Below are 17,169 nucleotides of genomic sequence, written 5' to 3' on the forward strand. Positions count from 1 at the left end.
CTATATAACATAGTAGACAACTGCCTACACAGCATTTACTATGTGTTAAGAATCAGAAGTAATCTAGAGGGGCTGGCGCTGTGGCATAGGGGGTAAAGCCACGGCCTGCAGTGCCACTATCCCATATGGGCGCCGGTTCAAGTTCCGGCTGCTCCACTTCTGATCCAGCTCTCTGCTATGGCCTGGGAAAGCAGTGGAAGATGGCCCGAGTCCTTGAGCCCCTGCACCCACGTGGGAGACCCAGAAGAAACTACTGGCTCCTAGCTTTGGATAGGCGCAGCTCCAGCCATTGCGGCCAATTGGGGAGTGAACCAGCAGATGGAAGACCTCCCTCTCTCTCTGACTCTCCTCTCTCTGTGTAACTCTGACTTTTAAATAAATAAATAAATCTTTTAAAGTAATCTAGAGATGATTTAGCTATGAGGGAGGTTATGTGTAGGTTCTGTATAAGTGCAATGCTGTTTTTTTTTTTTTTAAGATTTATTTATTTATTTGGAAGTCAGAGTTACACAGAGAGAGGAGAGGCAGAGAGAGAGAGAGGTCTTCCATCCGATAGTTCACTCCCCAACTGGTCACAACGGCCAGAGCTGTGCCGATCCAAAGTCAGAAGCCAGGAGCTTCCTCCAGTTCTCCCACGTGGGTGCAGGGGCTCAAGGACTTGGGCTATCTTGTACTGCTTTCCCAGGCCATAGCAGAGAGCTGGATTGGAAGTGGAGCAGCTGGGCCTTGAACCAGCGCCCTTATGGGATGCTGGCACTTCAGGCCAGGGCGTTAACCTGCTGTGCCACAGTTCTGGCCCCGCAATGCTGTTTTATGTAAAGGATTTGAGCATTTGTGGATTCGGGATCCTGGAACTAATCTCCAGGGATACTAACGAATGACTATGTATCTTTTTGACCTATGCATGTAGATTCCTAGACTTAGATGGACAAGCACCTTAGTGACAATTAAACTTAAAATACAAAAGGAAACAGATAGGAGGGTACATCATTTATGTGCAAAGGCACCAAGGTGAGGAGGGATATAGTCAGATCTGTGAGATCGAAAGTGAGCCAGAAAGAGGAAAGTGTGAATGTGTGTACATGCATGATTTGTTTGCTTGATGGTAGGACATAGACCTGAAGGGACAGGGACATCAGATCCCAGGGACATTTGTGCATAGATAAGAATTCTGACATTTATAATGAAGGTCATGGGGGAAGGGGGTGGGCAGGCATCAAAGGGAGGGCCACAATAAGGTTATGAATTGAAAGGGTTTTTTTGGCTATGGTGTAGATGAGGGCAGACAGGGCAGGACATTCAGCCTCCAAGCCTTGGCAGTGGCACAAGAGGAAACATGTTTTTATGTGCTTTTGAATCACAGTTATTCTAGAAACTGTCCAGAGTAACTGATAATGATGACCAATCTTATTCCAGGTTGAATATAGTACTGCCCACTGTCTACATAGCTCCTCCTGACAGGGTCTCATGTGTATCAAACTTGGCACCTAGACTTTATGCTTATGCACCTTTCTCCAGATTGAATCCATGCTGCCACCCTCTTCTCCAAGGAAACCTCTACCACTTCATTTCTTATCAAATTTCCTATCAGGTTAGCAATTATGTTTGGGATGTGAGTTCTGGTCTTTGGTTGTGGGTAAGTAGCTGTCCAACAGGACAAGGACCTATTGAATATATCTCAATGCCTGCTAAACGCAGGCAAGATACAGGTGCATGTCTGGGAGCTAATGATCTTCCATCCTTTCCTGGGGCCACTACCAGGAAGAAATATACAAATAAATAAAAGTGCTGAACCTGAGGCCAAGGATGTGAACTGAAGCCTAGGATCTTTCATCAGCCAGATGTCAGGCAAGGGGAAGCCATTCAGTTTCTCTGCACCTTCTTCTGAATCTGAGGTGATTGGCTATAAGGGTCTTCCAACTTGGCCATCCAAGAAAATATGCAAAGAGGCAGCTCCAGGACACAATTGCTTGCCTACTTTGCAACCCTTTCCACCTACAGACCTCCTTCCCCAACACTGTCCAGAGAACTTCTGGTGAGGCCAAAGTAACTTCGGCTGGCTGACAAGGTCATAGCAGAAGATCTATCTCAGCAAGGTGTGAGAAGGACAGCTATGGTCCTCTTGGTGGTTTTAGGTTTGTTGGGAACTACAGTTTGCATAAGAAAGCCGGAGCTTCCTAGTGGTCCCACTAATGACTGCTGTATTCCTAATTTTAGGGAAGAACACTTAGTCTCATAACCCACAAAATGTCCATTGCTTTGTAGAATTTTAATCAAGCAAAATGTTATTGTAGGAGAACGACTTAATGCTTTATGCAAGGTTGAGCTGTTTGTGAAAAAGAATTAAAAGATAACAGGCTCTCTGGTATATACTTCCCACTAGAATAAAGATAAATGTTAATAAAGCTTTAATTCACTATATGCTACAAATACTACAATGCTTAGGATGTCAAAACTATAGAACAGATCTAAGTGAACCTTAAATTTCTTTATTGTACTTATTTAAAGAATTAAAAAAAGAACTTCAAAGAGGGGATACATTTTTAAAAAGGGTCTGCTTTGAACTTGGGCTTCTAATAAAGAGTAGTTTAGGAAGGTACAATTCTAGCTTGTGTAGCCAGTTTCTACATAGTTCAGCAGCACTCGAGGTCTTAGCTTGTGTGGGCAGCCCGTTATCTCACACCTATGATTGTAACCCGTGTCTAAATATGCCCTTGAAAATCAAAGAAATTGTAATTTAAAAAAAATGGACAACAGACTTTTCATTGTAAGAAGAAAAAATTCATCGTGTGACATGATATAAAAATAAAGTCTGGTGCTCGAAAGCCAGAGCCATGCCATCATCCTTGCTGTATCTCTCATTTCTTCGAGCACCGACACCTCTCACACCTTGGGGTCCCAGGACTGGCTGGAGTGGTCTCTGGCAAACTTGTTCGTCAGAACCAGCTCCTTTCAGCTCTTAGGAGATTGCCAATGATTTGCCTAGATGTTAAAGTCAGATCAGGGAGGTTTACATCGTGACTCAGTTCCTTGCTTGCCCTTTGGGTAAATTAAATCTTAAATTTCAGTTATTCAAGGAGAAGAATATCTTTCTAAGGGTTGCTGTTAGGATTCAATAATCACAATTTTGTTAGCTAGCGTTGGTTTCTTACTTGGTATGTGTACTGGTTTGAGTACTGTCTCCCCCAAACTCACGTCCACTCAAGTTGTGAGCATAACCTTATTTCGAAGTGCGGTCTTTCCTGATGCAAGCAAGTTGAGATGAAGTCATTAGGGAAGGTCTTGAATCTGATATGATGTAAATCCATAGAAGAGGGAAATTTGGACACAGAGACACAGAGGAGATGATCACATGAAGTCAGAGGTTGGAATGACTCATCTACAAGCCAACAATGCCAAGGATTGCTGACAACTACATGAAACTAGGAAGAGGCAAAGAAAGGATCTCCCCCAGAGTCTTCAGAGAGCACAGTTCTGCCAATGCATCAATTTCAAATCTTAGCCTCCTACACTGGGAGAGAAATTTTTTTCCTTTGACGATCAAGTTCATGGCCATTTAATATGGCAGTCCTAGGAAACTGATCCAATATGTCTCCCCTAGTTTAATTTAAAAAAATTTATGTATCTATTTGAGAGGTAGAGTTACAAAGAGAATGAGACACAGAAAGAGTGGTCTTCTATCTGCTGGTTCATTTCCAAAATGGCTGCAATTCCCAAAGCTGAGCTGACTAGGAGCCAGGAGTTAGGCCACCTTCTACTGCTTTCCCAGGCCATAATCAGAAAGCTGGATCAGAAGAGGAGCAGCTGGGACACAAACCGGCAACCATATGGGATGCTGGTGGTGCAGGCAGAGGTTTAGCCTACTATACCACAGTGCCATCCCCAACCCTACTTTAATCTTGATACTAAATCAGGTAGAAACAATTTTTATCCTATTTCACATAGGAAGAGGTTGAAACTTTTTTTTTTTTTTTTTTTTGGGACAGGCAGAGTTAGACAGTGAGAGAGAGAGAGACAGAGAGAAAGGTCTTCCTTTTTCCGTTGGTTTACCCTCCAAATGACCGCTACAGCCAGCGTGCTGCACCGATCCAAAGCCAGGAGCCAGGTGCTTCTCCTGGTCTCCCATGCGGATGCAGGGCCCAAGCACTTGAGCCATCCTCCACTGCACTCTCGGGCCACAGCAGAGAGCTGGACTGGAAGAGGTGAAACAGACAGAATCCGGCACCCCAACTGGGACTAGAACCCGGGGTGTCGGTGCTGCAAATGGAGGATTAGCCAAGTGAGCCGCAGTGCCAGCCAGAAATTGAAACTTTTGACAGTCGTTTGCCCCGTGGTAAATGACATAGCTGGGATTTGAATTTTGGTATAACTCTGAAGCTTGTGTGTTTAATCACTATTCTATACTGTATTTAGCAAAGGCTAGTATACTATATATATATATCTTCAGAGACTTCAGAGATCTTCAGTATATATATATATAGTATATATATACTATACTATATATATATATATATATATACTATTGTGTCTATTATTGATTCTGTGAAGCCTTTTATTTTTTAGCAAATCATTTCTTGCTTTGTCTACTACTTCACTTGGTACATCTCTCTGATCTAACATGTTTCATACTGTATAATTTTAAAAATTATCTGTCTTGGGGCCGGCGCCGTGGCTCAATAGGCTAATCCTCCACCTTGCGGCACCAGCACACTGAGTTTTAGTCCCAGTTGGGGCTCTGGATTCTGTCCCAGTTGCCCCTCTTCCAGGCCAGCTCTCTGCTGTGGCCCGGGAGTGCAGTGGAGGATGGCCCAAGTGCTTGGGTCCTGCACCCCTTGGGAGACCAGGAGAAACACCTGGCTCCTGCCATCGGATCAGCACGGTGCGCCGGCCGCAGCACCGCGGTGGCCATTGGAGGGTGAACCAATGGCAAAAAGGAAGACCTTTCTGTCTCTCTCTCTCTCTCTGTCTACTCTGCCTGTCAAAAAAAATTATCTGTTTTGGAACAGGCATTTACTTTATCAGTTATGATACCTACATCTCACATTGAACTACCTGAGTTCCATTCTCAGCTCTGGCTTTCTGCTAATGCAGAATCTGGGAGACAAGGTTTTAACTCAAGTAACTGGGTTCCTACCACTCTCATGGGAGATCTGGATTACATTCCTGGATGTTTGGGGAGTAAATCAGTGAATAGGGGCTCTTTGAAGGTTTGTAGCTCTCTCTGCTGAATGAATGAATGGAGTGAGTAAGTAAATAAATAAATAAAGTGTTCCAATAGTTAAGATGTCACTTGGGTTGCCCACATCCCATATTTGAGTATATCAATTTGATTCCTTCCTCCATTTGCAATCCAACTTCCTCTAATTTGCACCTTGGGAGGCTGAAGTAATATCTCAAATACCTGAGTCCCTTTCAGCCATGTTGGACCTGGACTGAGTTCCTGGCTCTTGCCTTTGGCCTGTTCCAACCATGGCTATTGCAGGCACCTGGGGAGTGAACCAGCAGATATAAGATCTTTTTCTGTCTAGCTCTCTCTACTTTTCAGATAAAATGAAAATAAATAAATATTTAAAAATGTTTCTGTTTCCTTTAAGTGACTCTATAGTCTCTGAAGATAGCAGCTATGTCAGGTTCATATTTCCAGGGCTGGGTCCACAGTAGTTTTTCTAAAACTTTCTATTGAATGGAAGTCTGGGTTTTGAAATGAATAATTGGTGGCTAGAGATAAAAATGAGCTCCCTTCTCAACCCAAGATGCCTAGTACCAGGCCAGCCTGATGCCTTCTGATCCTGAGCACCTGAATCTAACAACCCCTCTTTTGTGCCAGGGCCCTGGACCAGGAAAACTGGAGATGGCCACTAGAAGTCCATTGGGCCATGTCAGCCTTAGCAATGCACCTGAGAGACTTTCACAAGCATCGCCCTCAGTGACCAGTGTCAGTGACAGGTCTTGGATTGGCCAATGAGCTGACTGTTCTCTAAATATGCTTCCTGCTCCTACCAAATATGGGTGCAGGGCCTGACACAGGGCTGTCATTTGAATAGGAGACTGCCTTTAATAAGGCAACATTAGCCAGTGATCAGATGATTCCGAATAGAGCCAGAGCCATGAAAGTAGACATCTGGAAGGCAAACTCCTTGACAGTGATTCACTTTTATTAACTCAGGTCTTTGGGGGATCTTTTGCTTTCCACATCAGGTCTTTGGTGGTTCCAGGTTATTTTGCTCACACAAGGCAAGTGTGTATGTTTGGAAACCTCCTTTGAAAGCCTGGATAGGATTACAATGTTTCCCTAACCACAGCGTTCCTCAGGAATACTTGCTCCCTAACCGTCACGTGGAGGTTCTGCCTTCTGTGCTGTGGCTGGGGATAGATAAAGACAACAGCAGTGGTTATGGAGCAGAGCCTTTCCTGCTGCCACTCTGCTTACTCTCTCCTGCTTGCAGAATGATATTGCATAAAGAAGGCCCAGCACTGCTGCTAGATCCCCATATCTGAAGAACACAACTGCTCTTCAACAGGATAACAGGGCATATCAGGATTACTCTGGATAACTGCTGTTTTGAAATTGACAGCTGGCTCTCTCTGCCTCTCCTTCTCTCTCTGTAACTCTTTCAAAAATGTAAGTAAATCTTTAAAAGGGGTGGGGTGGCACTGTGGCATAGCGGGTAAAGCTGCCGCCTGCAGTGCCGGCATCCCATATGGGCGCGGGTTCGAGTCCAAGCTGCTCCACTTCCAATCTAGCTCTCCGCTATGGCCTGGGAAAACAGCAGAAGATGGCCCAAGTCCTTGGACCCCTACACCTACGTTGGAGACCCGAAAGACACTCCTGGCTTTGGATCAGCATAGTTTTGGCCATTGTAGCCAATTGGGGAGTGAACCAGCAGACGGAAGACCTCTTTCTCTCTCTACCTCTCTTTCTCTCTGTGGAACTCTGACTTTCAAATAAATAAATCAATCATAAAAAAATTTGACAGCTGGAAGGGTATTAAAGTGACAACTCTGAGAATTCCTCCCTGCAAAGGAGGGATAAGAAGCAAGAGAGAGACAGGACATAGCAAGTCATCTCCTGGAGCAGGCTCTGAGGATAAACTAACTCCACAATGGGCAAAGCACTTAACCTCCTCACTTCCTTCACTTGGAAATGGGTTTACATTACAAGATTGCCATAAAGAATTAGTGAAGGGGCTGGCATTGTGGCACAGTGAGTAAAGGTACCACCTACGACACTGACATCCAAATGGGCACCAATTCATGTCCTGGCTGCTCCACTTTGGATCCAGCTCCCTGCTGATGACCTGAGAAAATCAGCAGGAATGACCCAAGTGTTGGGGCTCCTGCTACCCACGTGGGAGACCTGGAAGAAGCTCTTGGCTTCAGCCTAGCCCTGCCCCAGTTTCAATGTATAAGGATCTTTACCCCAAATTCTCAGGGAGCGCAGGAATTAAGCAACGGCTGTCTGGCTCCTTACTCTGTGCTTTGCAATAGATACCTACTTTCTTACCATCTGATGTCAGTGATTGGCTTTCTGCAGGTTGGGCTAGCAGACCCAGTTTGGAGGGCCTAGAGCAACTCCTACAACTAGCTTGGGGTGTTCGGCAACATGGCTCTCCAGAAGTGTTAGCCCAAATAAACTGCCCGAAAAGTTAGGCTCCTTCAATTCATTATAGTAATTTAATGCTTTCTAGTGTGACATCTACATCTGAAATTGTATCCAGACTCACGTCATTTTCAAAGGTCTCCCAGAGGACTGTGCTCACTCTCTGCCCATCCTTAGTGCCTGCAATGGGGAAGATGGAGTTGATCCAGAAGGCCAAGCTGGCTGAGCTCCACAACACGGCCACCTGTATGAAGGCGGTGACTGAGCAAGGCACTGAGCTGGCCACTGAGGTGGAAAACCTGCTCTTGGTGGCCTGTAGGAACATGCTCAGGGGCCACGGGCCCATCTGGAGAGTCATCTCAAATATGGAACAGAAGACTGACATCTCCGACAAGAAGCTGCAGCTGATTAAAGACTACTGGGAGAAGGTAGAGTGGGAGCTGTGGTCCATGTGCACCATGGTCTTGGAATTGCTGGATAAATACTTGATAGCCAATGCAACTAATCTACAGAGTAAGGTCTTCTATCTGAGAATGAAGGGAGATTATATCCAGTACCTGGCTGAAGTTGCATGTGGTGATGATCGAAAACAAAGGATAGATAACTCCCAAAGAATCATTTGATATATGGAAGAAAGAGATGCAGCCCACACACCCAATCCACCGGCGGCTGGCTCTGAACTTCTCTGTATTTTACTATGAGATCTTTAATAATCCAGAGCTTGCCTGCACACTGGCTAAAATGGCTTTTGATGAAGCCATTGCAGAACTGGATACACTGAATGAAGACTCCTATAAAGACAGGACCCTCCTCATGCAGTTGCTTAGAGACAATTTAACATTATGGACATCAGATAGTGCAGGAGAAGCTTGTGATGCAGCAGTAGGGAAGGAAAACTAAATGGATACAGGTTGTCATTCTTCTTCCCACCAAGAAACCATTATATGTATCTTCATTCCTTACTCACTTTGGTTTCCTATAGCAAAGAACCCCATTCCTGCATATGGAATCTACTATTTATAGTCTCTTTTCCACACTGCAGCTTTGGGAAAACTCCATTCCTTGATTTGTGCTTGTCTTGGCCTTCCTGGTCTGCAGTGACTGGTGTATAAAAGTATTAATAGCTTAATTATATGTAAATATAAGTAATTTCCAAACATGTATATAGAGAACTAAAGATGTATCTGGTATTTAAGTAATCTGAATCAGTTGTAAGTGACTGTGTTTTGTATTACTGTGAAGATAGGAAAATATAGTTAATTACAATTTAGAGAATGTTCTACATAACTTCTTAATTTGCTTTACTCTTCTTCAGGGATTTTCTTTCAGCAAGAAACTTCTCCATGTTCTTAATGTATTCTTTTAAGTAGGAATCTCGAAGTATTACATTGTACAGAAAAGCATTTGACAGTTCTGGGCTTGGGAGAGGTCACAAATTGGAATGCCTCCCATATCTTGTATTACAGAGGTCACATATTGTTGACACTAGGAGTTTCCTTATTTACTCTTTGCTGATGTTTAACTTGACAGTTTCCCTCCCCTCAATAATTCACTTGTAGCTCCAAAAAGTCATATTCAGGTGCACATCAAATCCAGAGCTACACCAACAACCACATCTATAGACATATCTAGACCCATATCTACATCTGTAGCTATCTCCACAGCTATGTCTATATCCATATCCAAACGTATATCTACATCTATAGCTTTATCTATATCCATATCTACAGGCAGTTCTACATCTATATCCATATCTACTATCCAGAACAAAATCTACATCTATATCCATATCTAGAACTAAATTTTTCATCCATATTTATATCTACATCGAGATCCATACCTACATCTGCATTTGTATCTATATTCTTTTTTTTTTTTGACAGGCAGAGTGGACAGAGAGAGAGAGAGACAGAGAGAAAGGTCTTCCTTTTGCCGTGGGTTCACCCTCCAATGGCCTCTGCGGCCGGCGCATCATGCTGATCTGAAGCCAGGAGCCAGGTGCTTCTCCTGATCTCCCATGGGGTGCAGGGCCCAAGTACTTGAGCCATCCTCCACTGCCCTTCCGGGCCACAGCAGAGTGCTGGACTGGAAGAGGGGCAACTGGGACTAGAACCTGATGTGCCGGCGCCGCAGGTGGAGGATTAGCCTACTGAGCCGTGGCGCCGGCTCTGTATCTATCTTCTTCCATGAATTAGGTACCAGGCCACGTTCTGAGGCTATAACAGAGAATATTCAAACCTCATGCCTTAAAGCACAGAATATAAAAGGAGTACAAACAAAAGTTATGGATTTATAACATAAGGTGATTTATGATCAAAAAGTGTGTTTTGAGGAAGAGAGTCTAGCTGTCATTTCATAGAGAAGGGTACCAAAGCTACAGTCACTGATCTTTTCCAAGGTATCTTTGCTAATTGATAGCAGAGTTCATATCTGAACCCAGGATGTTTTGACTCTCTAATCAGTTTCTTTTCACTGTTTCACCTGCCTTAGGCTATATGCACCCTAACTTCCTTGGAGAAGTTTCCCTTGCACTTTCTACTGCATCTGAGAAATACTTTGAAGAGGAGTTCACTTGCCTTCCCTGGAATACTTGTGCTATCAAACTGGGTGGCTGGAGCTAAAGGCTGGAGATAATTCACTAGAGGTGTTCCCAAGCATAAATGTGATGACTTGAACAGAATATTATCTTCAACAAAGGCATGAAAAGGCAGAAGAAAAAGCTGGAATTGAAACAGACTATGTCTAGGTTATCGTAGGCTTGGATTCTCATTGAAGTCAATGGCAATTTTCTTTTAAGACTCAGTACAAATCTCTCCACAGGATATGCCACAAATCTTGAGCAGATTCTCCTAGGAAATCCATGAGGATGTTTCGTGAAAGCCAAGTGAGACTTAACCATTGCTAAGGGACTAGGCTTGGAGACCAGAGTTTTATTATTATCATGGCTCTCCATCTCAATAGTGGTGTGGCTCTCAACAAGCACTGACACTTGCTTTTGTCACTGAGAAAAAGAAAAGCAGTTCCTGACATCTGAGACTGCCATGTGATTCTCACTTGGCCTTGATTTTCTAGGAACTGTCCTGGCACAGTTACGGACTCAGGTCCTGCTGTGTGAATCACAAACCATTTCACACAGCACTAACAGACAAGATATCACCCCTCGGTGATGATCTATGGTAGATCAAAATAAAAACAAGACCACTCTGTAATCATGACTGAACAGAGACAAAAATATGAATAGTGTTTAAGTCACATATTTGACCAAATATCTCCCCGTCTAATATGGGTGTCTGCTGCTCTTCTATAAACTAAACCTTGGTTTTTGCTTCATTCTTAAACCCCAATAGACAAGATTTATTAAGAAAGCCAATCCTTTGTCTCGACTGTTGAGGAAGATTTTTTCATACTATATGTTGAACTCTTTATACACATATGAGTAACTTTGTTAAGTAAAGTTAATTTGAAAATAGGGAGCTTCTAAGATGGCAAAGTAGGGAGGGAGCTTACTGCTCTAGTCTAGGAGAAGACAGTTTGAAAAAAGTGGAGAGAGTGCAGTCTCAGGGAAGAGTTGCAGAGGAAACTCCATGCAAATTAGAGGGACACAGTGGACCTACATAGAGAGTGTGGACACTCACTACTCAGGACTCCAGAAGCTGAGAGCCTACACATCAGCATTGGAGAGTAAGGTAAGACCAAACTGCAGCAGCCCAAGCCACTGTTGATAAAGCTGCAGGAAGAGCCTTGTGGGAAACTGGCTTGGAGCCCCATGGAGGATAGTGTACCTGCCAAACTAGAGGAGGAAAAGAAGAGGAGGGACACATTTCTGTCTTCCTGATCATCTTACAATGGCATTCTGTAACAAGCCAATAAAGCATGTGCCATTTTGGACGTATGTAACAGCTGTGCCACCTCTTGTCTGCGCAGAGCAACCGCTGTGCCAGCTCTTGTCTGAGCACAGCAACCACCTGAGTGGAAACTCCTGACTCTGGTAGGGAGAACTAACAGGGGGCTGAGTGCTTGTGACTGTGGTAGGCTTGTGTGCCGGGACTGTGAAAAAAAATTAAAAACAGGGTGTGTGGGAGGACTAATGGTGTGGCTAGGACTTTGGGCAGTCATTGTGGGAGACTCCACATGCTCAGGGCTTCCTGATTACCTAAAGGACATTGCTGGGGAATCTGAGCTTACACTGTGGTCTGCACAGATCCTTTGTGTGATCCTTGGGGCAGAGCAGATGAATATTATACCCACTGGGGCTAGCACTCAGATACTGGACTTCTTTGAGGAGAGGAGCTCAGCTGAGCAGAATAAACTTCTCTTCTGATTAAAAAAAAAAACTAAAAGATTTTATTGAACCAAACCTGAGTGTGTCAACTTAGACACACCTTTCACCCTGGAGAACTGAGCAGAGCTCTCTGGCCACACCCACGACACTTGCCTCTAGATAATCAGACACTCCACTTACCTACAAAGGCATAGAACAAGCAAAAAAAAAAAAAAAACCATTGAAACCAATGAGTATCTCGACAAATGCCAAATAACAAATGTACCAATTCAAGAAACAAGAGTAAGGAAGACAACACGGTGCCCCCAAAAGAACACAACACTTCAGTAATGGATTGTGAAGATGATGAGATTGAAGAAATGCCAGATGGAATTCACAAAATTGATAAGATTACATACAAGTAATCAGAAGCAATTGCAGGAACTACTGAAATCCATACATGACATGAAAGAAAATTTCTGCCACAAAATTGAGAACTTGAAGAGAAATCAAAATGAAAATTTCAATAGAGCAAATAAAAAATGCAATGCAAAGCATTAACAACAGAATCAGTGAAGCTGATGAAAGAATATCTGACTTAGGCTGGCGCCGCGGCTCAACAGGCTAATCCTCCACCTGCGACACAGGACACCAGGTTCTAGTCCCAGTCGGGGTGCCGGTTTCTGTCCCACTTCCTCCTCTTCCAGTCTAGCTCTTTGTTATGGCCCGAGATTGCAGTGGAGGATGGCTCAAGTCCTTGGGCCCTGCACCCGCATGGGAGACCAGGAGAAGCACCTGGCTCCTGGCTTCGGATCAGCACAGTGCGCCAGCCGTGGCGCGCCGGCCACAGAGGCCATTGGAGGGTGAACCAACGGCAAAAGGAAGACCTTTCTCTCTCTCTCTCTCACTGTCCACTCTGCCTGTCAAAAAAAAAATAACATAAAAATAAGAATATCTGACTTCGAAGAAAAAGGAAAAGCACAGGAAATTATATAATCTGGCCAAAAATAAGAGGAGGAAATTAGAAAACTAAAATACACTGTTGGGAATCTACAAGATACTATCAAATGACCCAACATACAGGTTCTAGGGGTTTTTGAAGGCATGGAATGAAAGAAAGGACTGGAAGGCCTTCTTGGTGAAATAAAAACAGAAAGAAAGGGAAATCCAAGTACAGGAAGCACATAGAACTCCTAATAGACATGACCAGAAATGATCTTTACAATGACACATTGTAATAAAACCACAATAAAACATAAAGCAAAGATTTTTTTTAAAGATTTACTTATTTATTTGAAAGTCAGAGTTACACAGATAGAGAAGGAGAGGCAGAGAGAGAGAGAGAGAGAGAGAGAGAGAAAGAAGTCTTCCATCTGCTGGTTCACTCCCCAGATGGCCGCAATGACTGGAACTGTGCCAATCTGAAGCCAGGAGCCAGGAGCTTCTTCCAGGTCTCCCACGCGGGTGCAGGGGCCTAAAGACTTGGGCCATCTTCTACTGCTTTCCTAGGCCATAGCAGAGAGCTAGATCGGAAGTGAAGCAGCCAGATCTCGAACCGGCGCCCATATGGGATGCCGGTGCTTCAGGCCAGGGCTTTAACCTGCTGCACCACAGCGCTGGCCCCAAAGGAAAGATTTTAAAATGTTCACTAGAGAAACACCAGATTACTTTCAGACGATCTCCAATTAGATTCAGCAAATTTTTCACCAGAAACCCTACAGGCTAGGCGAAAATGGTGAGAGGGAAAAAAATGTCAACCCAAAATATGGTACCTTGCAAAGCTCTCATTTAAGAAGGAAAGTGAAATAAAGACCTTCCATAACAAACAGAAATTGAAAGAACGTCACCACCCATTCAGCCCTGCAAAATCTGCTTAGGGATGTGCTGTACACAGAAATGCAGTCATCACTACAAAAGATAAAGGAAGAAAATCTAACAGTAAAAGTTCAAATGAAATTCAAAGTAAATATAGGGATATTTTTGGAAAAATGGCAGGGCAAAGCTGTTAGTTATCAATGGTCATCTTGAATGTAAATGGGCTCAACTCTTGTAACTCTCAGTTATATCACACAGGCTGGCTGAATGGATTAAAAAACAAAACCTATCTATTTGCTGCCTACAAGAAACACATCTAACCAACAAAGATGCACACAGACTGAAAGTCAAAATATAGAGATATTATACACCAACAGAAACTAAAAAAGAGCTGGAGTAACCGTCCTAATATGAGACAAAATAGGCTTTAACACAAAAACTATTAAAAGAGACAAAGACAGGCACTATATAATAATTAAGGGATCAATCCAACAGGAAGAAGGAACTATTCTAAACGTATATGCACCTAATTACAGGGTACCTGACTCTTTAAAAGAAATGTTAAGGGATCTAAATAGAGACATAGACTTCAATACAATAGTCATGGGGGACTTCAATACTCCACTTTGAGCAATGGACAGATCAAACAGACAGAAAACCAGCAAGGAAACAGCAGATTTAATCAACACTATAGACCAAATGACCCTAATAGATAGCTTGAGAACTTTTCATCCTACAGCTGCAGAATACAAATTCTTATCACCAGTTCACGGAACTTTTTCTAGGATTGACCACATACAATGCCATAAAGTAAGTCTCAGCAAATTCAAAATAATCAAAATCATACCATGCATCTTCTCGGAACACAATGGAATGAAGCTGGAAATCAGCAATTCAGGAATCTTTAGAAAAATGCAAGGAACAGTTTTGTTATTTTTGTTTTTCATTTTTTTCTCTTCATACTATTTGTTGAATTCTTACTTAACATAGAGTTGATCGTGTGTGTAGGAAGTCAATTGAGGATAGATCTTAGTAAAAAATAAGCATGGAGGGGCGGAGCCAAGATGGCGGAATAGTGAGGGCGCGCACCGATAGTCCGGGAAAATTTAGTTTAATAAAAGGGGAGTTACGGTAGCCTCAGAAAAAAGAACCAGGAAAATATTGCAGACAAAACTCTTCTGGATCCAGTGGGCGTGAATCGGAGGACCTACTGGGAGAACAAGGTTGCCCACCGCGCGCGAAAGCGGAACCGCAGGACCGAGCCGCGGGACTGAGCCGCGGAAGCCGAGCCGAGGGACGGAGCTGCGCAAGCTGCAGGGTCTGCGCGCAAGTGCTCGAAGGGGAGTGCAACAGCGGGGAGACTTGGGAAGTCCAGGGCTCCGAGTCCACACATCGGCGCTGGAAGGGGAGCAGACCTGCGTGGAGAGCGTGGGAGCCCACAGTTCGGGACATCAGCGGCAGACTCAACACACCAGCGCTGGAACGCGAGGTGAGCCGAACCTCAATAACCCGAGACACCGGCAGGCAAGCGGAGAGAGGAGACTAGAGGGAACGACCCCCGGGGCGGGGGGGACTTCACCAAGCTAACTGGAAGAGAGAGAGAGGGAAAAAAAAAAAAGGTGACTGGTATGGACACGGGTTTCTCTCTCTCCGCTCACCTCTCAAGGGCGAGCAAGACAAAGAGCAGGCGCCATCTTGGACATACGTCATAAGCAGAGCGACCTCAGGTCTGCACCGGCCCTGAGCCTAGCAGTAAAACCTGACTCTGGGTGGGGCGAATTAACAGGAGATTAGGACTTAGTAAATTTATGGTGCTACTGAACTGAGACTGTGAAAAAAGAGACGGGGGGGGGGGGAGAGAACTCACGGAATTCACGTGAGCACTCTCCAGAGACGCTACAATTCCGTAACTTTGGCAACCCAGTGGGAGACTGAAGGAGAATTTGAGCCCACTCTAAGGGCCGAACAGATTCCCTGTGTAGTCCTTGGGAAAGAGCTTCTGATCTCTGGCTCCTGTGGGTATATCATTTGCCTGCTAACTACCTCCAACTTTGTTCAGCTGTGCAGAATAACTTCCCTGTTGAATCAAAAAAAAAAGAGAGAGAGAGAGAGAGGTTTACCACGCCTAACCTGGGAGTGTCACCTTTGGCACACCAAACAGAGCTCTCAGGCCACACCCATCTCAAGCCCTAAGGCTCCATCAAAAACAGATAGTCCACTTAATCTAGAGTCATAGTATAACAAGAAAAAGCACCACAGTGAAGAAACCAAATATCTCCAATATGACAAATAACAAACGCAAAAACCAAGGTAATAAAAACAAGGAAGTCACCATGAAGCCCTCAAATGAAAAAGACACCCCAATTCAAGATTATGAGGATGATGACATAGAAGAAATGCAAGAAGCAGATCTCAAAAAATTGATAAGAACATTAAGAAGTTCTCAAAAACAAATTCTTGAACTACAGAAATCCTTAATGGACAAGATAGAAAATCTCTCTCGTGAAAATGAAATATTAAGGAGGAATCAAAATGAAACGAAACAACTAGTACAACAGGAAACTGGGATAGTGACTGAAGTGAAGAATTCAATAGATCAAATGAAAAACACAATAGAGAGCCTTACAAACAGAATGGGAGAAGCAGAAGAGAGAATATCGGACTTAGAAGACAGAGAACAGGAAAGGATACAGTCAGACCAAAGAAAAGAAGAGGAAATTAGAAATCTGAAACATATTGTCGGGAATCTTCAGGATACTATTAAAAAACCCAACATTCGGGTTCTAGGAGTTCCTGAAGGCATGGAGAGGGAGAAAGGATTAGAAGGCCTTTTTAGTGAGATATTAGCAGAAAATTTCCCAGGTTTGGAGAAGGACAGAGAAATCCTAGTACAGGAAGCTCACAGAACCCCTAATAAACACGACCAAAAGAGACCCTCACCACGGCACGTTGTAATTAAACTCTCCACAGTGAAACATAAAGAAAAGATCCTAAAATGTGCAAGAGAGAAACGTCAGATTACTCTCAGAGGATCTCCAATCAGACTCACAGCTGACTTCTCATCAGAAACTCTACAAGCTAGGAGGGAATGGCAAGATACAGCCCAGGTACTAAGAGAGAACAACTGCCAGCCCAGAATATTATACCCTGCAAAGCTATCATTTGTGAATGAAGGTGAAATAAAGACTTTTCATAACAAACAGAAATTGAAAGAATTTGTTGCCACTCGTCCAGCCCTACAAAAGATGCTTAAAGATGTGTTACACACAGAAACAAAGAAACACAGTCATCAATATGAAAGAAGGTAAAGGAAGGAAACCAAGGAAGGAAAGCTCACAGCAAAAGATCACAGGGAATTCAAAGCATATATTAGAACTTATCTTTGGCAAATGGCAGGGCAAAGTTACCACTTATCATTAGTCACATTGAACGTGAATGGCCTGAACTGTCCAGTTAAAAGACACAGATTGGCTGATTGGGTTAAGGAACAAAA

At 43.6% G+C, this 17,169-nt stretch overlaps 1 protein-coding gene and 1 pseudogene across 6 annotated transcripts in view; one reads left to right on the forward strand and one right to left on the reverse strand.

The window, feature by feature from the left end:
• PLD5 (phospholipase D family member 5) overlaps window positions 1–17,169 on the reverse strand; it is a 410,403-nt gene that overhangs the window by 43,454 nt on the left and 349,780 nt on the right. The window lies entirely within an intron of this gene.
• On the forward strand, window positions 7,786–8,500 carry LOC100343669 (14-3-3 protein theta pseudogene; annotated as a pseudogene).

The sequence above is a fragment of the Oryctolagus cuniculus genome, chromosome 13, assembly GCF_051225735.1.
Source record: "Oryctolagus cuniculus isolate XC-2025 breed Fujian yellow rabbit chromosome 13, ASM5122573v1, whole genome shotgun sequence".
NCBI lineage: Eukaryota > Metazoa > Chordata > Mammalia > Lagomorpha > Leporidae > Oryctolagus > Oryctolagus cuniculus.